The 19,699-nt window shown below is 44.8% G+C and overlaps 1 protein-coding gene across 1 annotated transcript in view; it reads left to right on the top strand.

Annotated features, from left to right (window-relative positions):
• The first annotated feature begins 10,359 nt into the window (after positions 1-10,359).
• The window catches only part of CA6 (carbonic anhydrase 6), a 36,168-nt gene continuing 26,828 nt past the window's right edge, over positions 10,360-19,699 (top strand). The window contains exon 1 of the mRNA XM_046020861.1: positions 10,360-10,371. The gene's annotated coding sequence lies outside the window, so the exon portion shown is untranslated. The remainder of the gene's footprint in view (positions 10,372-19,699) is intronic.

Below are 19,699 nucleotides of genomic sequence, written 5' to 3'. Positions count from 1 at the left end.
ACTTAATCTCAAATGTTTATTTTATGTTTCAGGGATTCTCAGCATATTTTATGACTTTCATGGTGGTTCTTTATTTTATTTTATTTTTTTTAAAGATTTTATTTATTTATTTGACTGACAGAGATCACAAGTAGGCAGAGAGGCAGGCAAAGAGAGAGAGGAGGAAGCAGGCTGTCCGCAGAGCAGAGAGTCTGATGCGGGGCTCGATCCCAGGACACTGGGATCATGACCTGAGCCGAAGGCAGAGGCTTTAACCCACTGAGCCACCCAGGCGCCCCTCATGGTGGTTCTTTAATCAGAAATGAAGAGGCTTTTTTGTTTGTTGTTTACCTTCTCTTCTATCTTTCCTTTTTTTTTTTTTTTTTTGCCTCTAAGGGATGGGTTATAGCCTTTGCGTTCTGTGTAAGAGTAGGAGCAATGTATTAATAATATAATAAATTTCTCTAATATCATTTAAATGCTTACTCATAAAACTTTCATTAAAGCTTTTATGATTGATTATAATGAATTTGCTGCCTAGTCTTGCTGCCATAAAACACTGACAGTGGTTCAAAGCGCTTGCTTTTCATGGGCACAGTCGTAATTTTAAATTGCGGCTCTGCAGGATTCCTTTTCATACTTGGTGCGTCTATGTTTTACTCGGAGTTTCTGGGGTTAAAGTTTCTCTTATTCTTGTTTTGCCATTCCATAACAATGTGCTTCTCTTTTAATGGTAGGTTCCACAACATTAGCTAATTGTGTTTTTGTTTTTCACCTATGTACTCTGTTTTTTGATGACAGTTTTCAACTCAGGGCATTTTTTTTTTTTTTTGAAGATTGTATTTATTTATTTATTTGACACAGAGAGAGAGCACAAGCAGGGAGAGTAGAAGAGGGAGATGCAGGCTCCCTGAGATTGTGACCCAACCCAAAGGCAGATGCTTAATTGACTGAGCCACTTGGGAACCCCAACTCAGTGCATTTTAAGACAAAATGGGGTTTGATTCAAGTGTGAATCAGCCATATGTCTATTATCAGTCAAGTTATGTATGTATTTGTCTGTATGTTACCCATGCTTTGTTCATGACTTACCTTGCTCATTTTTTTGGTTGGTTAGAGGTCAATGGTTGTGTTATCCTGTCTCGATGAGTTGTCATAAAAATAGAATTAATTTCATCATCTATTTATTGACGAATTTATATTCTCTTTGTGTAAGAGAAACACTTTTTTGTTTTTCTAAAGATTTTATTTCTTTATGTAACAGAGAGAGATCACAAGTAGGCACAGAGGCAGGCAGAGAGAGAGGGGGAAGCAGGCTCCCTGCTGAGCAGAGAGCCCGATGCGGGACTCAATCCCAGGACCCTGAGATCGTGACCTGAGCCCAAGGCAGAGGCTCAACCCGCTGAGCCACCCAGGCGCCCAAGAAACACTTTTTTTGAATTGAAGATGATTTTTACCAACTTTTGTACCTCTATTATCAGCTTTAATTATTATACTTTATTCTTAACTGTGGTCAAAACACGTGACATAAAATTTACCGTCTTAACCAAACAAAAGCAAAAACAAAAACAAAAGCCCCCAAAAATAAGGGCCACCAAATCACAAGATCACCATTAGTTGGCGTTATTTTTTTTCATTAGCTGGCGTTATTAAACCTGCATGCGTTTTTAGAATTAGCTAGAATAATGTCATGTAAATTTCAAGCTTAAAAAAATACTATCAAGGCATCTTGAAGCTCTTTAAGCTCTTAAAGATCTTTAAGCTCGAATCTCTGAAGTTAGCTTCAGATGGAGGCGGAGACCCATGTCCCCAGTGAGCTTTAGGAAAAATGAGATTTTGTGGCAAATAGAGTGTATAGTAAGGCCCATTATGACCTAAATAAACGTTTGTTGACTGGTATTAAGTGAAAAAAAAAATTCCCTTGTTTTCTGAAAACAGATGGAGCTTGTGAACCAAGGTCAGAATGAATGAACAAAGCTGAAATATTAATATACATTGTCCCTGGAAAACATAATCTTTTAAAAATAATCCTTCTCGTTTTACAAAAGTAGTCAAGTTTAGAATGTACAGACAAATGAAAAGAAGCAAGTAAAACCCATACATAAATCCACTCCCAAACGAGCCTACTAACAACTTGGAGTTTGTTTTTTCTCTCTTTGACAGCTTTACTGGGATAGAATTCACATAATATAGAATCCACTCATTTAAAGTACACAATTCAGGGGCGCCTGGGTGGCTCAGTGGGTTAAGCCTCTGCCTTCGGCTCAGGTCTTGATCTCAGGGTCCTGGAATCGAGCCCCACATCAGGCTCTCTGCTCAGCGGGGAGCCTGCTTCCCTTCCTCTCTCTCTGCTGGCCTCTCTGCCTACTTGTGATCTCTGTCTGTTACATAAAGAAATAAAAAATCTTAGGGGCGCCTGGGTGGCTCAGTGGGTTAAAGCCTCTGCCTTCGGCTCAGGTCATGATTCCAGGGTCCTGGGATCGAGCCCCGCATCGGGCTCTCTGCTCAGCAGGGAGCCTGCTTCCTCCACTCTCTCTCTGCCTGCCTCTCTGCCTACTTGTGATTTCTGTCTGTCAAATTAAAAAAAAAAAAAAAAAGAAATAAAAAAATCTTAAAAAAGAATAAAGTACACAATTCAAAAATGTTTCAGTATGTTAACGTTCACAGCGTTGCACCTCCATCACAACCTCATTCTAGGGCAGTTTAGCCGCCCAAAAAGAAACCCCCACCCATTCGCAGGTTGTTCCCGCTCTCCCCAGCCCTAAGCACCCACTACTCTATTTTCTGTCTCTGACAAAGTTTGCCTATCCTGGATATTTCATACAAATAGCATTACATGATATGTGATATTTGGTGTTTGGCTTCTTCCACTTACCACAATCTTTCTAAAGATTCCTGTAGTAATGGGGCGCCTGGGTGGCTCAGTGGGTTAAAGCCTCTGCCTTCAGCTCAGGTCATGATCTCAGGGTCCTGGGATCGAGCCCCACGTCGGGCTCTCTGCTCCGCGGGGAGCCTGCTTCCTCCTCTCTCCCTGCCTGCCTCTCTGCCTACTTGTGATCTCTGTCTGTCAAATAAATAAATAAAATCTTTAAAAAAAAAAAAAGATTGCTGTAGTATCAATACTTTTTGTTTTTGCTGAATAATATTTTATCCTAGGGATATACCACATTTTTAAAAGCATTTTATTTATTCATTTTAAGTAATTACGCCCAAGGTGGGGCTCGAACTCACACCTCCGAGATCAAGTGTCTCATGCTCTACTGAGTGAGCCAGCCAGGCACCTGGGATACACCAGACTTTTTGTTTTTTAAGCGGCTCCACGCCCAGTGTGGTGCCCGACGTGGGGTATGCACTCGTGACCCTGGGATCAAGACCTGGGCTGAGATCAAGAATTGGCCACTTAGCCGACTGAGCCGGCCGGGGGCCCCAGATGGGCCATTCAGTACCATTCAGTACCACTCGACCACATTCAGTAGTCGGTGGACATTGGGTTGTTTTGTTTCCACATTTTGGCTATTATGAATAATATTTCTTTTTTTTTTAAGATTTTATTTATTCATTTGACAGAGAGAGACATAGTGGAGAGAGGGAACACAAGCAGGGGGAGTGGGAGAGGGAGAAGCAGACTCCCCGCCGAGCAGGGAGCCCCGTGTGGGGCTTAATCCCAGGACTCTGGGTCCATGACCTGAGTGGAAGGCAGACGCTTAACAACTGAGCCACCCAGGCGCCCCATGAGTAACACTTCTGTGACCATTTATACACATGTTTTTGTGCGGACACATATTATCATTTCTCTTGTGTTTAAACTAGAAGTGAAACTCTTGGATCACACTCGCTTTTCCTTTGTTTTTATATTGAAAACAGGGCCCTCCTCCCCAGCAAGTGGACTAACTTTAAACGTAGTGTTAAGTAGCTTGTTTTTTTCCCCCACTTAAAAACATCCTCGGAGACATCTTTTCATATCATTAAGTATTTCTAACCTATAATCTGAAAAACGAATTAGTGTTTTGGGCAACATACAGCCTAGGTCTGGAAAAATGATATTGAGGGGGCAGAATTGAGGGCAGTTCTCCAGGTGTGCCTGCCTCAAACTATCTGGAAGGTTCTAGTATTATTTTAACAGTCAAGTCAACACACAAGCAGCCTGTGTACGTGGCATGATGCACAGCTTTTAAATATTAACAATCCAATACTAAGGGGTAACAAGGATTCCTTTTCGTTGGGAGTTTGGGCTACTTGTTTCCACTCGGATTCCTTCCCCAACAGAGGCACCGCAGGGAGTGGCTAAGTGTGGGGCTAGCGAGGGGCCTCTGGGGAGCTTCTTGCTGTCCCCACTCCCAGGTGACCGCTGACCCCCTGCCCGTGATAGAGTGACCTGAACTGGCAACAGAGTAGACTTCCTCAGAAAGGGTTTAGGGATTTCTCAACTCAATTTGTAAACACGGTCACTTTGGGTATGACAAGGTCAACACCAAGTACGTGAAGAGGACCGACGGGCGGGGGCGGGGACGGGGACGTGGTGGCTCAGCCGGCGAAGTGTCATCTTCAGCTCAGATCACGATCTCAGGGTCTGGGATCGAGGCCCCTGTCCAGTTCCCTGCTCAGCGGAGAGCCCGTTTCTCCCTCTGCCTGTGCCCCTACCCCCGCTCATATGTGCTCTCTCTCTTTCTCTCTCTCTCTATTTTTTAAAGATTTTATTTATTCATCTGACATGGAAACTGAGTGTGCAAGCAGGGGGAGCAGCAGGCAGAGGGAGAGGGAGAAGCAGGCTCCCCACTGAGCAGGGAGCCCAACGTGGGGCTGGATCCCTGGATCCTGGGGTCATGACCTGAGCCAAAGGCAGACGCTTCACCAACTGAACCACCCAGACGACTTGCTCTCTCTCAAATAAATAAATAAAATCTTAAAAAAAAAGAAGAAGTACCTAAAATGAAATTCTATGATTAAAAATGATTAAAAATAAAAACACTCTATTGGGGTAATGCAAGAGACTTGGGGTTCCACATCAGACAGTCTGATCCTGTCCTAAGTGAGGAGGCAAAAACGGGCTGGAGAGAGGCAGGAGCGGGAAAGATATTTGCAGAGACTCAGGCACATGTCTCTTATTTTTCATTGTTTTGAGTAAATTTTGATGAGAAACAAAATGATAATTAATTAATTTTTAAATATTTTATTTAACAGATAGAGATCACAAGTAGACACAGAGGCAGGCAGAGAGAGAGAGAGAGAGGAGGAAGCAGGCTCCCCGCTGAGCAGAGAGCCCGATTCCGGGCTCGATCCCAGGACCCTGGGATCATGGCCTGAGCTGAAGGCAGAGGCTTTAACCCACTGAGCCACTCAGGTGCCCCACAAAATGATATTTTAAAGGTCAGTTACTATTGAGCGTTGGGAGGACCACGTGGCAGGAGAAAAAGCACAGGGCAGTTCTCAGTGATGTCCCCTGGGCCCCCGGCACCCTAATTCCACCCACTCCTCGCCCCCTCCCAGAACCTCAGGGTCCTGAGCTGTGTTCAACATTCCCTTTGCCTGCCTTTCTTCCTTTCTTTCCTCTCCCCTTCCTTCGTTCCTCCTTTCTTTCTCTCTCTCTTTCTTTCTGATTTTGTTTATTTACTTTGACACAGAGAGAGAGAGAGAGAGAGAGAGCGAGCGCACAAGTAGGGGGAGCAGCAGAGGGAGAGGGAGAAGCAGGCTGTCTGCTGAGTAAGGAGCCTGATGCAGGGCTCAATCCCAGGACCCTGAGATCATGACCTGGGCTGAAAGCAGATGCTTAACCATCTAAGCCACCCAGGCGCCCCAAGAATAAGTTTTTGTAAAGGAAAAGGATATCACATGACTTCATAACATAACAACCTGTTTCGCTCACTAACACCCGTTTCAGATCTATCCCCCTTCTTCTCTCCTGGGGCACTTAACAGTTTCCACGGTGTCAGACCATGTGGTGTTTGAGTATATCTCATTCACTGCTTTTCCGTTGTGTGGCTGACTGGGCTGCATGTCACTCCTGTCTAGAGGAGAGCACCCCCAGCTTGGCCCTCCGGATTACACCAGGTTCAGCTAAAGACAAACTCATGAGACACGTTTGCAAACATATAAGGAAATGAGCCATCATGAGTGAGAGTCAGCAGGGACTATGAGCAACAGACTTAGACCAGCGAAATATTTCAGACTGTGTAGCGATCAGATACAGATAACTAAATACCTAAGTATGACAAAAAGAGAAAGGGAGTTAAAAATTGAGCAACAGAAGAAACTTCCAAAAATGACCAGATGGGGGCGCTTGGCCAGTTCGGTCAAAAAAGCTACCGATTATTGATACATAGGTTGAAGGAAAAAGTCCATATGCTGATCTCAATATACATGGAAAAGGGAGAAAAGTCAGCCATCATTTATGGTAAGAATGCTTACCAAGGTAGGCGTAGAAGGGAAATTCCTTAATTTGTATTAGTTTGCTAGGGCTGTGATCACACAGTTCCAAGACTAGGTGACTTACACAGGAGAAAAATGTATCTTCCCAATTCTGGAGTCTGGAAGTCTGAGGTCAAGGTGTGGGCAGGGCAGGATCCTTCTGAGGCTGTGAGGGAGAATTTGCTTCAGGCTGCTCTCCCAGGCTTGTAGACAACCATCTTCTCCCATTCCTTTTCCCAGCATCTTCCCTCTATGTGGCTAACTTTCCTCTTTTTATAAGGACACTAGCCATAGTGGATTAAGGCCCACCCCAATAACCTCATTTAAAAAAAATTTTTAAAGATTTTATTTATTTAGACAGAGAGAGAGAGAGAAAGAGAGAGGACAAGCAGGGGTAGTGGCAGGCAGAGGGAGAAGCTTTGCAGGGAGGCTAGGACTCTGAGATCATGACCTGAGCCAAAGGCAGACACTTAACTGACTGAGTGCCCCAGGCTCCCCTAAAAATTTGTATTAAGGTAATCTCCACTCCCAACATGGGGCTCAAACTCATGACCCTGAGATCAAGGGTCACATGCTCTACTGACTGAGCCAGCCAGGCCCCCCTACTAGTGACCTCATTTTAACTGAATATTATCTCTCTAAAAACCCTGTCCTCAAATTGGTCACATTTGGAGATTGCTGAGGGTTAGGACCTGAATATATTAATTGGGGGGAGGGACACAATTTAGCCATAACACGAGCTAGGAAATTCCTCAATCTGAGAAACCATCCTTTTGAGTCAGAAACATAACGATCCTCACCATTACTGATTCTATTAAGTATTAAATAAGAGGTCTTAGCTAATGCAGTAGGACAAGAAAAATAAATGAAATGCAGAACTGGGAAGAAACCAAACTGTTATCGTTTGAAGATGACACGATTGTCTATATCCTTTGCTGTCCAAAAGAAATATAACATGAGCCACATACACCATTAAAAGTTTTTTAGTGACACATTAGACAACGTTAAAAAAAAGCAGGTGAAATTAATTTTAGTACTCTATTTTATTTAACTCAGTAGATCCAAAGTGTCATTTCAATATGTGATCAGTATTAAACTTATTCATCAGATATTCTCATTCCTTTCCTTGGGCTAAGTCTTTGGAATCCAGTGTGTATCTTAAGCACACACTGTCTCTTTCTCTCTCTCTAAAAAAAAAAAAAAAAAAAAAGCGGAGCTGTAGGTGTATTTCTGCGGATGGTAGGTCTGTGTCACGTCAGGCCCTGGGACAGCTTTGGAGTGGAGCCCCAGGCGAGAAAAGGCAGTTTTAGCTTCTGCCAGACCTCTTCCAGCCAGGTTTGTGTGTAGCTCTGGGGGGAAGGCGCTGACTTCTCTCACAGGTCACCCACACCATTGAAGTCGGAGGCTTTGAGGCAGTGATAGACCAACATGGGTCTGGCTCGTCCTTGTGGGTTCCAGTTACCCTTCCTCTCTCCCCACTTCACGTCCATCTTTTCCTGTTCAGCTGCCTGCCTGCACGGAACCGCAGCTGCACAGGAAGCCGCTCCTACAGTTACCCGCTCCTATGTAACCCGCTCCTACAGTTACCCAAGGTCAAAGCCACAAAAGAGCCCTTTCTTCTGCAGTTGATTCCTGGTGATTCTGATGAATTCTAATGGATACGGGAGGAATGGTTGGAGATGACTGTAGTTAATTCTAGCGTAATAAATATATGAGAATCCACAAGTCAATAATACCCAAGAAGGAAAAGCTAAAAACCATCAACCACTACCACCAACAACCCATCTCTATATTTCATAGTAACCAAGTAGCCTCAGGTGCTGAGGGAAAGAGCTATTTATACAAGAATCCCAGCTAATGAATGTAGAATAAGTGGTAGAATTAGAAAATAAGCCTTTCCTCTTTCCAGCGCCCGCAGACTTGCCCTTCCAGCGGGCCAATGTGTCCTTCTGAGCCCTGAGCTTACCCACGGCTGGGGCCACAGTGGGAAAGGAAAGGAGAGCTTGTATTTCGAGTGGGGAAGCTGGCTGGGCCGGGGAGAGGACCTGCCAACGTCCCAAGGGGAAGCAGAAGAGAGGGATGTGTGCTGTCCTCCTCTGTGCCCCGTTATGGGGCATCCCTTCCGTGGAACAGGCCTCCACCATGAACAGAATGATCTACAGGGGATGCGTGATGCGGGAAGGTGTCACCGCTTGGTGAGAGGAAAAGAATCAAACCACACGTGTCACAGGAACCCCACTGTGTGTGTGTGTGTGTGTGCGCGCGTGTGTGCGTGCATCTGGAGAATGTCTAGAAGGACACACACCCGACGTCTAACAGTGGCGACTCCTGGGGAGGCACTGAGGGGAAGAAGGGAATGGATTTGACCTTGACTCCTCTACGCACTGCTGGGATATTTTATTTAGTCCTTTATTTTATTTATTTCGTTTCTTTTCATTCCGTTTTGTTTTGTTTACAACAGGCATTACCGCGTGCGGGGTACAATTTTTGGAGCCCACACATGTTTGCTTCTGGCAGGGACTCAGATCACCTACAATGAGAGTGGCCTGAGGCAAGAGGGGGTGACAGCCTTGTGCCCTTGGGGCCACCGGAGAAGGGGAGTGGCCCGGAGAGGGGAGGTGGGGCAAAGCAGCAGCCGCTGGGTCCAGCTGGGTTTTTATCTTCACTTCCTTGTCCCCACCCTGGATTATGAGGGACAAGCTGCGTGGAAATCTTGGTAGCTCCCCTCCACCGCCATCCTCCGAGGCCCACTGCGGCCCTAGGCCATTTCCTTTTCGGCGGGGAAGGGTTTGTTTGAGGATGAGTTTTCTTGCTATGCAGAGCTGCCCCTGAGCTCCAGAGATAAATTAAAGCGATCTATCATTCTCTTCCCCCTCTTTTTGCTTTGTCTTCCTGGGGGGCTGTTAAGGACAGGCCAGGGCCTGTGTCTAAAAGTCCCTTTAATTATTTAGAAAAAGTCCTACGTAATTTAACCAGAGGGACCCCAGGAATCGAATGCATAGTGGCTACAGGATGTACTGAGCAGAACGTTCCAAGTTAGCCAACTGGGCTGTTTGGATTCATGAACCACCTGGGTCTCCCGGGAAGGGGTTTCTAAAGATGGGTACAGACTTTGCTGGTCCTGGAGGGTCCCTTGGGTCTCAAAGGAGTCCATGCCCTGGGGGGCTGGCCATGCCAACCCAGGGGACTGAGTGGCCAGGTGACTGCGTCAGGACTGAATCCCCAGTGACCTCTGGCTTGCTGGGGCTGGCCCACTTGAGAAATTTGCTGTTGTAATTTTTGAAGTCTGGCTGATTGAAAGTGACACAAAGATCCTGGGGCACCTGGGTGGCTCAGTCATTGGGTGTCTGCCTTTGGCTCAGGTCATGGTCCCAAGGTCCTGGGATTGAGCCCTGTGTTGGGCTCCCTGCTCAGAGGGAGGCCTGCTTATCCCCCCGCCCCCCACCAGCCGGCCCCGTTTGTGTTCCCTCTCTCGCTGTGTCTCTCTCTGTCAAATAAATAAATTAAATCTTAAAAAAAAAAAAAATCCACAGTGACTAAGGTCTTTCGGAGTCCTGCCATTTTCAGCCGGTACTTTGAAGACACATTTTATTGGTTGGGGGACTACTCGGAAATCAATCCGATGTTCTTGTTGATTTACGTGTCTCTCTCTATGTCTGTGTGTTTTAAAAATGCAGATGACTACCTCCCCTCCTCGCACCACACCGTCTTTTCAGCCAGCCCGTAATGAGAGAGACATTCTTTTTAAAGATTTTATTTTTTAAGTGCGAACTCACACCACCAAGATCAAGGGTCCCAGGCTCTACCGACTGAGCCAGCCGGGCGCCTCGAGAGAATGACATAGCTGAGTAAGGGTTTTGGAGTCGGAGTGGAGTCCTGCGGTCTTAGACTGGGTCCCTTTGAAACACTGCAGAGGTTTGCCTGGGGAGTTTCTGGGGAGAGACGCCCCGTAGCTGTGAGGAGGGCAGGACCTGGTGCAGGGAGAAGGTGAGCCCAGTGTGGCTGCAGGTGAGGCCCGTCCTGTGAGAAAGCTCTGGTCTGAAATGGAGCCCAGAGGGCTGGGCCTTTTCAGCAGGTGGAGGACTGGTGCCTACCACAGGGAGGGGATCTGGGTGTGACCGTATTTCCTCTTACCTCTGGCTGACCCTGACACCTGCGTGTCACCTGAAAAAGTTACTTCATGTCTCCACACCTCAGTTTGCTCCTCTGTAAGATGGGTCAAAAATACCCGAACTTTGGGCACCTGGGTGGCTCAGTCTGGTGAGCGTCCGCCTTCGGCTCAGGTCAAGTTCCCCGGGCCCTGGGATCAAGGCCCGCATCAGGCTCCCTGCTCCCAGGGAGCTTCTCCCTCTCCCTCTCCCTCTGCTCATGCTCTCTCTCTCTGTCAATGAATACATAAAATCTTAAAAAACAACAAAACAAAACAAACCCTGGGGCGCCCGGGTGGCTCAGTTGTTAAGCATCTGACTTTGGCTCAGGTCATGATCCCAGAGTCCTGGGATCAAGCCCCACATACAGGCTCTCTGCTCTGTGGGAAGCTTTCTTCTCCCTCTCCCACTCCCCCTGCATGTGTTCCTGCTCTCGCTATCTCTGTCAAATAAATGGATACAATCTTAAAAAAAATATATCCTGAATTTCGGGGCTGCTTTAAGGATTAGAGATATAAAATACACCCAGAGGTTCTAGTACATTGTTGTGTAGCTGGTGATATGCAAAATACACACAGCATTTTGGAGACTCAGTACAAGGAAACTAACGTACAATATTTCATAAGTATTTTATTTTTTTAATTATTTTAAAAAGATTTTATTTATTTATTTAACAGATAGAGATCACAAGTAGACAGAGAGGCAGGCAGAGAGAGAGAGAGGAGGAAGCAGGCTCCCTGCTGAGCAGAGAGCCCGATGTGGGGCTTGATCCCAGGACCCTGGGATCATGACCTGAGCTGAAGGTAGAGGCTTTAACCCACTGAGCCACCCAGGCACCCCAGTGCAAAATTATTCTTAATGCCCATTATGCTAATTGGCAATCCATCTGGTGTTGATTGGAGATAAAGAGAGCCAAAGTGGGCTTTCGATGAGTCTTTCAAATATAAGTTCTAACTACCTCCGGTTTCCGAGTTTTCGCATTCCCCATTGAGCAAGCTGGCTGTCCCCGGGAAGTAGTTTGAAACTCAGTCACACGTACAAATGGCGCTGAAGGATTTTAGGGTGACTTGCAGGCCCTAGAGCCTCTTCCCAAGCCCTTTGCTCTGGAGAAGACCACGGTGCTGTCGCTCAGACTGGGTCCGACCAATGCGTTCCTAATCACATTCAGAATCCTCTGTTTGAGAAGACAAGAAATCGAGCGCTGGTTTAGAAAGCATTCCATCCAACACGGTTGACGTGTTTACAACAGGGACTTACGGGAACATTCGTTGATGCCAAGCAGCTCCTCAGCCACTGTTGTTGGATCAAGACTATTTCACTGCAGAGGGCAACGAATACATTCCCTCTTTGTTTTTGCCTTTGAAAGAAAGAAAACATGACAAATTAGTGACCCGGAAGATTTGAATCAAAAAAAACACACCAGGGAAATTATTGTTTTGAGAATTATTTTCAGCCTAATTAATTCACTTTCGTTGTCCGAACTCCTTTTAGGTCTGCAGGCTATTTTCAAATAAAAGGGCACGACAGAGCTCATACCAAAGATTTGGGGCAGGGATTTCCGTTTGCTGAACTGTCATCCCAAGTGAAACAAATGTCTGCAGAGTATCCTGAGGCAAATTAACTTTCCCCTGAATGGGTTCTTTTATCTCCTCCATCTGCTTTCATTCCCCTGCCTACTTTCAGGCTGGGCTAATGTCTTTAGATACACACGCGTGATGGAAACTTAAAAAATCAATGGGTTAGGGTTAGGGTTAGGTCCTGGTCTAAATAAAATTCTTCCTCTGTCAATTTCAAGGAATCTACAAAAAATCCATTTCAATTTCTTCTATTGATTTCAAGCATTTTAAAAATTTTTTCTTCGAAGAACTAAGGAGAATGACCAAGTGACCTAGCGATTCCACTCCTGGGCATATACCTCAAAGAATCGAAACCAGTATTGAAACAAATACTCGTACACAAACGTTCACGGCAACGGCATTAGCAGTAGCCGAACAGTGGCAAGAGCTGAAATGTCCAATAGATGAATTCGCTAAATATATCAAATGTGATAATGTATTTATGTAGTAGAATATTACTCAGGCACGAAAAGGAATGAAATGCCAATACAATGCTATAAATAGATGAACCCCCCCAAAATTACACTAAGTGAAAGAAGCCAGACGCAAAAGTCACACATATGGGCTGGTTCCATGTATATGAAATAACCGCAATGGGTAAATCCACAGACAGAGAAAGCAAACTGGTGCTTGCCAGGGAGTGAGGGAACGAGGGAATGGGGGAGTGGCTGTTTAATGGGTACAGGATTTTCTTGGCGCTGATGAAAATGTTTTGGAATTAGACGGAGGTGATGGTTGCATAACATTGTGAATATACCGACTGCCGCTGAATTGCCTCTTCAAGAAAGGTTAACTTTATGTTGTGTAAATTTCACCTCCATTTAAAAAAATTAAATTTTTTAAAAATTAAAATTAAATTAAAATTAAATTTTATTAGATTTAAATTTAAAAATTAATTTTTTAAAATTAAATTAAATTAAATCTTAGTTAAAATTTAAGACATTAAATATATTTTTTTCACTCTTTCTGTAACCGCCTATTGGATGGTGTGGGGAACGGAATTTTCTGGATAGCCAAATGACCTTTTATTAGCATCCATCCAGTAGGTTTCCCTGGTCAGCCTGGACTCTGGCTCACACTACAGCGGGGAGACACCCAACTCATATCCTTCTCATTGTGGATCCTCTATTCCTGCACAGAGAAGCTGTCTGCAATTGCACCGTGGATGGCGTATGAAACTAGAATAAATAAATAAATAAAAGAAAATGCTGCACAGTGTTTTTCTGGCCACTGGATGTCATGAGCGCACAGTGTATTCCTTCAGCTAGAAAAGCAGGCTTTTTGGAGGAGCTCCGCTTCATTCAATATGGTGGTGGTCCTCCGTGTGTCTGAGCAGAGGCCACGGGGCAAGCGATGGGCTCTTGAAAAGCCTTGATTGTGCAGGCATGACACTGAGAGGCGCTGGGCGTACCCTTTGGCCTCAGACGGTACAGAACTCAACTCATTTAGCAAAGTAAAAAAGGACAGGTAGATGCTTGCTGTCACGATCTTATTTTCCACTGAAGAGTCTTCATTCCTCTGGAGAGTAACTTCTGTGTAAGCCATCCTGGTGCAGATCCCACTCCAGAACCTATGACCACGGAATGTTCAGATGGACCCGGTTTCGACATCAGCGTTTCCTCAGTGATGGAAGTGCTCTCGGCCCCTCTCTAAGCTGGGGCAGTCAGGGAGCCCTGAGTGTGCCAACCAGCAGCTCTAATTCTTCCTCTCCGCTGCAGAAATTGTCTATGTCAATAACACGGCTAACTTTTTCTTCTTTAATTAGGAAGGAAGGTCAATGAATTAAGTAGAAAGTAAATTTGGGCTCTTGATAGTTTAAATCGCATACTTCCAAGGACAGGAGGTTCTTTACACACACACGCACACACACACACACACACACCACCGGGTAGATCTGTCTGCAAGTTCTAAGAATTTGAATGGTTTGTTAAAAGCCAATTCATGAAGATGGAAATGTTGCAATCTGGGGCTTAGAGAAATTGGAACTAGGGGACTGAAGGAAAAGACTATATCTAGAAAAGTAGGTAAGACATCTAAAAAATACACCCACCCATCCTTCCTTCCTTCCTTCCTTTCTTTCTTTCCTTTTTAAAAAAAATATTTATTTGAGGGAGAGAGAGAAAGTGTGTGCTGGTGAGGAGAGGGGCAGAGGGAGAGAGAGAATCCCAAGCAGACTTCCTGCTGCGGTGGAGCCCGACGCAGGGCTCAATCCCATGACCCACGAGCTCATGACCTGAGTGGAAACCATGAGTTGGACACTTAACTGACTGAGCCACCCAGGTGCTACCACATTTTTATTCTAGGAGGTATTCAATAGTAGGTAATGCAAAATAGTAGCAGCCCAGCCCCTGAGCAAACCCAGAAGTGAGGGAAGGGAATGCTTGCACTTTAAGAATGCACTCAAACTCTCCCATCCTTAATGCTAACAACTTCTGTATGGGATAAAGACCTGATTCAGAACGTAAAAAGAAAATTTGATTATTCTTGAGAACAATGGCACAAGGAGAAATAAAAAGGACTAGGAATGACAGATGGGTGTTTTAGGGTGAGTGGCTGGAGTGACCGTCTCTTAAGGGATGTCCCTCCACCAGTAATCTGAGTGGGAAGCGGGAGGAGTCATATGAATATCTGGGGAAAGAGCCTTCCAGGCAGAGAGAAACAACAGGTGCAAAGGCCCTGTGGTGAGAGCACATTGAGAGGAGAAGAGCAGGAAAGGGGGGCACAGTGGTAGGAGATGCTGTTTTCCTGAGTGAGACCAAAGCCATTAGATGGCTTTAAGCAAGGATCGCAATGAGCTGGTTCATGTTTTAGAAGGTTCTCTATGGCCACTTGGAGAACAGACTATAAGGGAGGACCTCAGTAGAAGTAAGAGACCAGGGGGAGGCCACTGCAGGTGTCCAAGCAAGGGACCTAGTGGCTTAGTCCGGGCTGGTAACAACGTGCAGGGTGAGAAAGATGGTCAGAAATATTTTGAAGATAGACTTGACAGGGTCTGTTAATGGACTGGGTGTGCGGGGGGACCCTCACACTTACTGTGTTTCTTCCCACCTTTGGGTTTTTGTGGGTTGCTCTGTCAGGAACGTGCCCCTTTACCTGGCTGCTTCTTCTCAGTCAGGCCTCAGCTCAAACATCACCTTAGAGAGGCCTTCCCCGACCACCTTGTCTGATGTCTTCCTCCTTCCCTTATCCTCTACGCCATTATGCTGCTTTATCTTCTTAATACACTTATCACTATTTGAAATAAAAAAATTTTTTAAGATTTTATTTATTTTTTTGACAGAGAGACACAGCGAGAGAGAAACCACAAACAGGGAGAGTGGGAGAGGAAGAAGCAGGCTTCCCATAGAGCAGGAAACCCGACGCGGGGCTCGATCCCAGGACTCTGGGATCACGACCTGAGCCAAAGGCAGATGCTTAACGACTGAGCCACCCATGTGCCCCTGAAATAAAAATTTTTATTTTATTTTAAAGTATTTATTTTATATACATATAGTATTTATTTATTTTATTTTAAATTTTATTTATTAATAAAATAAAAAATTTTTTAAAGTAGACTCCATGCCCAGCATGGAGCTCAACATGGCACTTGAACACATGACCCTGAGATCAAGAGTCTGAGATCAAGATCAAGACTGAGCCTATTTTCATTGATCGATTTTCTATTGATATTTATTTATTTAAAAAAAATATTTGTTTCCTCCAACCAGAATGTAAGCTCTGTGAAAGCATAGCTTAGGAAAGCGACAGAAATGTTGTATATTTGTGGAGGTCTCTCTTAGGAATGCTTTCTTTCATGTGTTGGTGGCAGAACTCCCAACTACCAGAGACCCAGACGAAAGGGGTTATTTCCTTGGATGACAAGAAGTCTAGAGGCAGTTGTTGGTAGTGCCTCAGCTGCTCTGTGAAGTCATTAAGGACCCACATTCTTCCTCTCATTCTGCTCTGTAATCATTAACATGTTGGGTTTTTGCCTTCATGGTCGCAAGATAGCTGCCACAGTTCCACGCATCAAACTTGAATTTTACTGTCAAAGAAAGAGGAAAAAACAATGTTGGCAAGTTCTCTCTCTTCTTGCCTGTTTTTATAAGAAGGCAAGAGCTTTGGGGGGCCTGGGTGGCTCAGTCCATTAAGCATCAGCCTTTGGCTCAGGTCATGATCCCAGGGTCCTGGGATCCAGCCTTACTTTGAGCTCTCTACTCAGCAGGGAGCCTGCTTCTCCCTCTCCCTCTGCCGCTGCTCCCCCTGTTTGCGCTTTCCTGCTCTCTCTGTCAAATAAATAAATCTTTTAAAAAACGGGGCGGGGGAAGAAGCCGTTATTTAAAAAAGGGAGAGAGAGAGAGAGCGAGCAAGCAAGAGCTTTCCCAGAAGTCTCCCCTGCAGATTTCCCTTGATGTCTCATTGGCTAAAAGTGAGTGAAGTGGTTCCTCTTAGCCACAAGAGGGGCTGGGATGTGGGTGAAGGAAAAGGGACGGTTAGCAATGGAGCCTTCCTCGGTTGAGTAAATGAACTAAAAGAGACTGATCAATAACAAAATGACGCCACAGAAGGCACCAAACAGGCCCAGGGAATGCAGACTGAAAATTCAGAAAGTCTTAGGAAGTTTGTTTGTTCACTCGTTAGTTCCTTCCTTCCTTCCTGTTTTGTTTAAGGTTTTTGTATCTAAATCCATGAGGGATATCATAGTTTTTCCTTGTTAGGCTGTCCTTGTTAGATTTCGGTGCCAGGGATATACTAGCTTTATAAGTGAGTTGGAGCCAGTTCCCTCTGATTGGCAAATGTTTTCTGTAAAGGGCCAGAGAGTAAACATATTAGGCTTTGCAGATTCTCTAGTCTCTGGGCCAGAGTGGCCACAGACGACGGGAAGGACAGACACGGCCAAGTTCAGCCAACGAACTGTGGTTCACCTATCCCTGCACTAGGCTATGTTTTGTGTGAGTTTAGAATTATTTGCGTCTTCAGTGTTTGAGAAAACACTCTTGTAATACCTCATGGGCCTGCTTTTGATTTGTGAAGAGGTGTTTAAACTGTTGATTTAATTTCCTCAAAAATGATAGGATAATTCTGCTTGTCTCTTTCTAAGAGACATTACATTATATTCTTGAAGAGGGTTGTGTCTTTGGTTTATGTTTTCACACCAATGGACAAAGAATTGTTCATCATTAACTTGTTAAAGTGTGGTTATAAATATACATATGATATATATTATATATGTAAATTTTACTATATTTTACTACTCCCTATAGCGTAAAATTTACCATTCTAACCCCCCAAAATTTAAAACATTTAATTGTGGTAAAGTAGTCATGGCATAAAACTTACCATCTCGGCCACTTTCATTTTTAAATTTTATTTATTTTTTTTAGAGATTTTATTTATTTATTTGGGAGAGAGAGCACGAACAGGGGGAGGAGCGGAGGGAGAAGGGGAAGCAGACTCCCCGCTGAGCAGGGAGCCTGACTCGGGACTCGATCTCACAACCCCTGAGATCATGACCTCAGCGGAAGGTGCAGAACTGAACACTGGAACCATTTTTAAGTGCACAATTTGGCGTCATTAAGTGCGTTTATGATGTCGTGCGACCGTGCTACCACCCATCTCCAGAAGTTTTTTCCTCCAGAAGTTTTCATCTTCCCGAATAGAAATAGGACCCACTCAAGAGCAGTGCCCTGTCCCCGGGGACCTGGAAACTTCTATTCTCCTTTCTGTGTCTATGACTCTGCCCACTCCGGATGCCTCAGGTAAGTGGAATTGTACAGTGTGTGTCCTTTTGTGGCTGGCTTCTCTCACTTGGCATGTTTTCCGGTTCATCCTGGTCGTAGTGTGTGTCTATCAGAATTTCAGTCCTAGGGGCGCCTGCGTGGTTCAGTGGGTTGAGCCTTTGCCTTCGGCTCAGGTCATGATCTCAGGGTCCTGGGATCGAGCCCTGCATCGGGCTCTCTGCTCAGCGGGGAGCCTGCTTCCCCCTCTCTCTCTGCCTGCCTCTCTGCCTACTTGGGATCTCTCTCTCTGTCAAATAAATAAATAAATAAATAAATAAATAAAATCTTTGGGGGAAAAAAAGAATTTCATTCTTAGCTCACACTGTGGTGGTAGTGGTTTGTGATATACACAGTCTCAAGTTAATACACTGTTCACCTTAAGCTTACACAATGTTAGCTGTCCATTTTATCTCAATAAAGCTGGAAAAGAAATAAATAAAAATGCTTGCCTTCTTTTCAAAGGCTGAATAATACGGCGTTGTATACATATGCCGCATTTAATTTATCCGTTCATCTGTCGAAGGACGTATGGGCTGTTTGCACTTTTTGGTTATGATGAACAATGCTGCTATGAACATGGGTGTACAAGTGTCTGAGTCCCAACTTTCAATTCTTTTGGGTGTGGATCAAGAAGTGGAGAGACTCCTGGCTCAGTCAGAAGAGCATGAGACGCTTGGTCTCTGGGTGGTGAGTTCGAGCCCCATGATGGGTGTAGAGATTACTTAAATAAATAAACAAATAAAAACTTCTTAAAAAAGTGGAATTGTTGGATGGTATGCTAATTCTTTTTTTTTTAAAGATTTTGTTTATTTATTTGACAGAGAGCACAAGTAGGCAGAGTGGCAGGCAGAGGGAGAGGGAAATCAGGCTCTCCACCAAGCAGGGAGCCCGATGTGGGACTTGATCCTAGGACCCTGGGATCATGACCTGAGGTGAAGGCAGCCACCCAACCCACTGAGCCACCCAGGCACCCCTAATATGGTAATTCTATATTAGCTTTTTGAGGAATTGTCAGACAGTTTTCCTTCATTATTAACCATTTAATTGATGTTTTGCGCATCGCTGAGTGCATAAATCATACATGAGCGTTTCACTCAATCATCTCAGATCAACGCCCAGGTCAGAATCCTCACTGGCTCTCCAGGAGGCCCCTTGTGTTCCCTTCCCATCACCTCCACCACTGGAGACTAGTTTTGCTTGCTTTGGAACTTTATACAAATAGAATCATTTTTGGGGTGCCTGGGTGGCTCAGTGGGTTAAAGCCTCTGCCTTCGGCTCAGGCCATGATCCCAGGGTCCTGGGGTCGAGCCCCACATCGGGCTCTCTGCTCAGCGGGGAACCTGCTTCCTCCTCTCTCTCTGCCTGCCTCTCTGCCTAGTTGTGATTTCTCTCTGTCAAATAAATAAAATATTAAAAAAAAGAAAGATTCAAATAGAATCATTTTTTATTCTTCTGTGATTGCCTTTGTTCATTTAACATATCGTGAAAATCCTGTGTAGTTGTCTGTGAAAGTAGCTAATTCATTCTTCTGTATAGATACACCACCACTGGGGCGTCTGGCTGGCTCACTGGGCAGAGTGCTACTCTTGATCTCAGGGTTGTGAGTTTGAGCCCCATGTTGGATATGGAGTCAACTTAAAATTTCTAATCCGGAACACTTTCCCTCCTTTATTGCACTGCCTGGACCTCCAGGTAAATTTTAAATTTTAAATTGGGGTAGCAAGTGTCCTAGTCTCTTTCCTGATGTCAGAGGGAAACTTCCAGTATTTCACCATTATCATGTTTATTGTAT

Source organism: Meles meles, chromosome 1 (genome assembly GCF_922984935.1).
Source record: "Meles meles chromosome 1, mMelMel3.1 paternal haplotype, whole genome shotgun sequence".
In the NCBI taxonomy this organism is placed as follows: domain Eukaryota; kingdom Metazoa; phylum Chordata; class Mammalia; order Carnivora; family Mustelidae; genus Meles; species Meles meles.
Note: the sequence above shows the minus strand (reverse complement) of the source record. Positions and strands in the feature narration are given on the sequence as shown.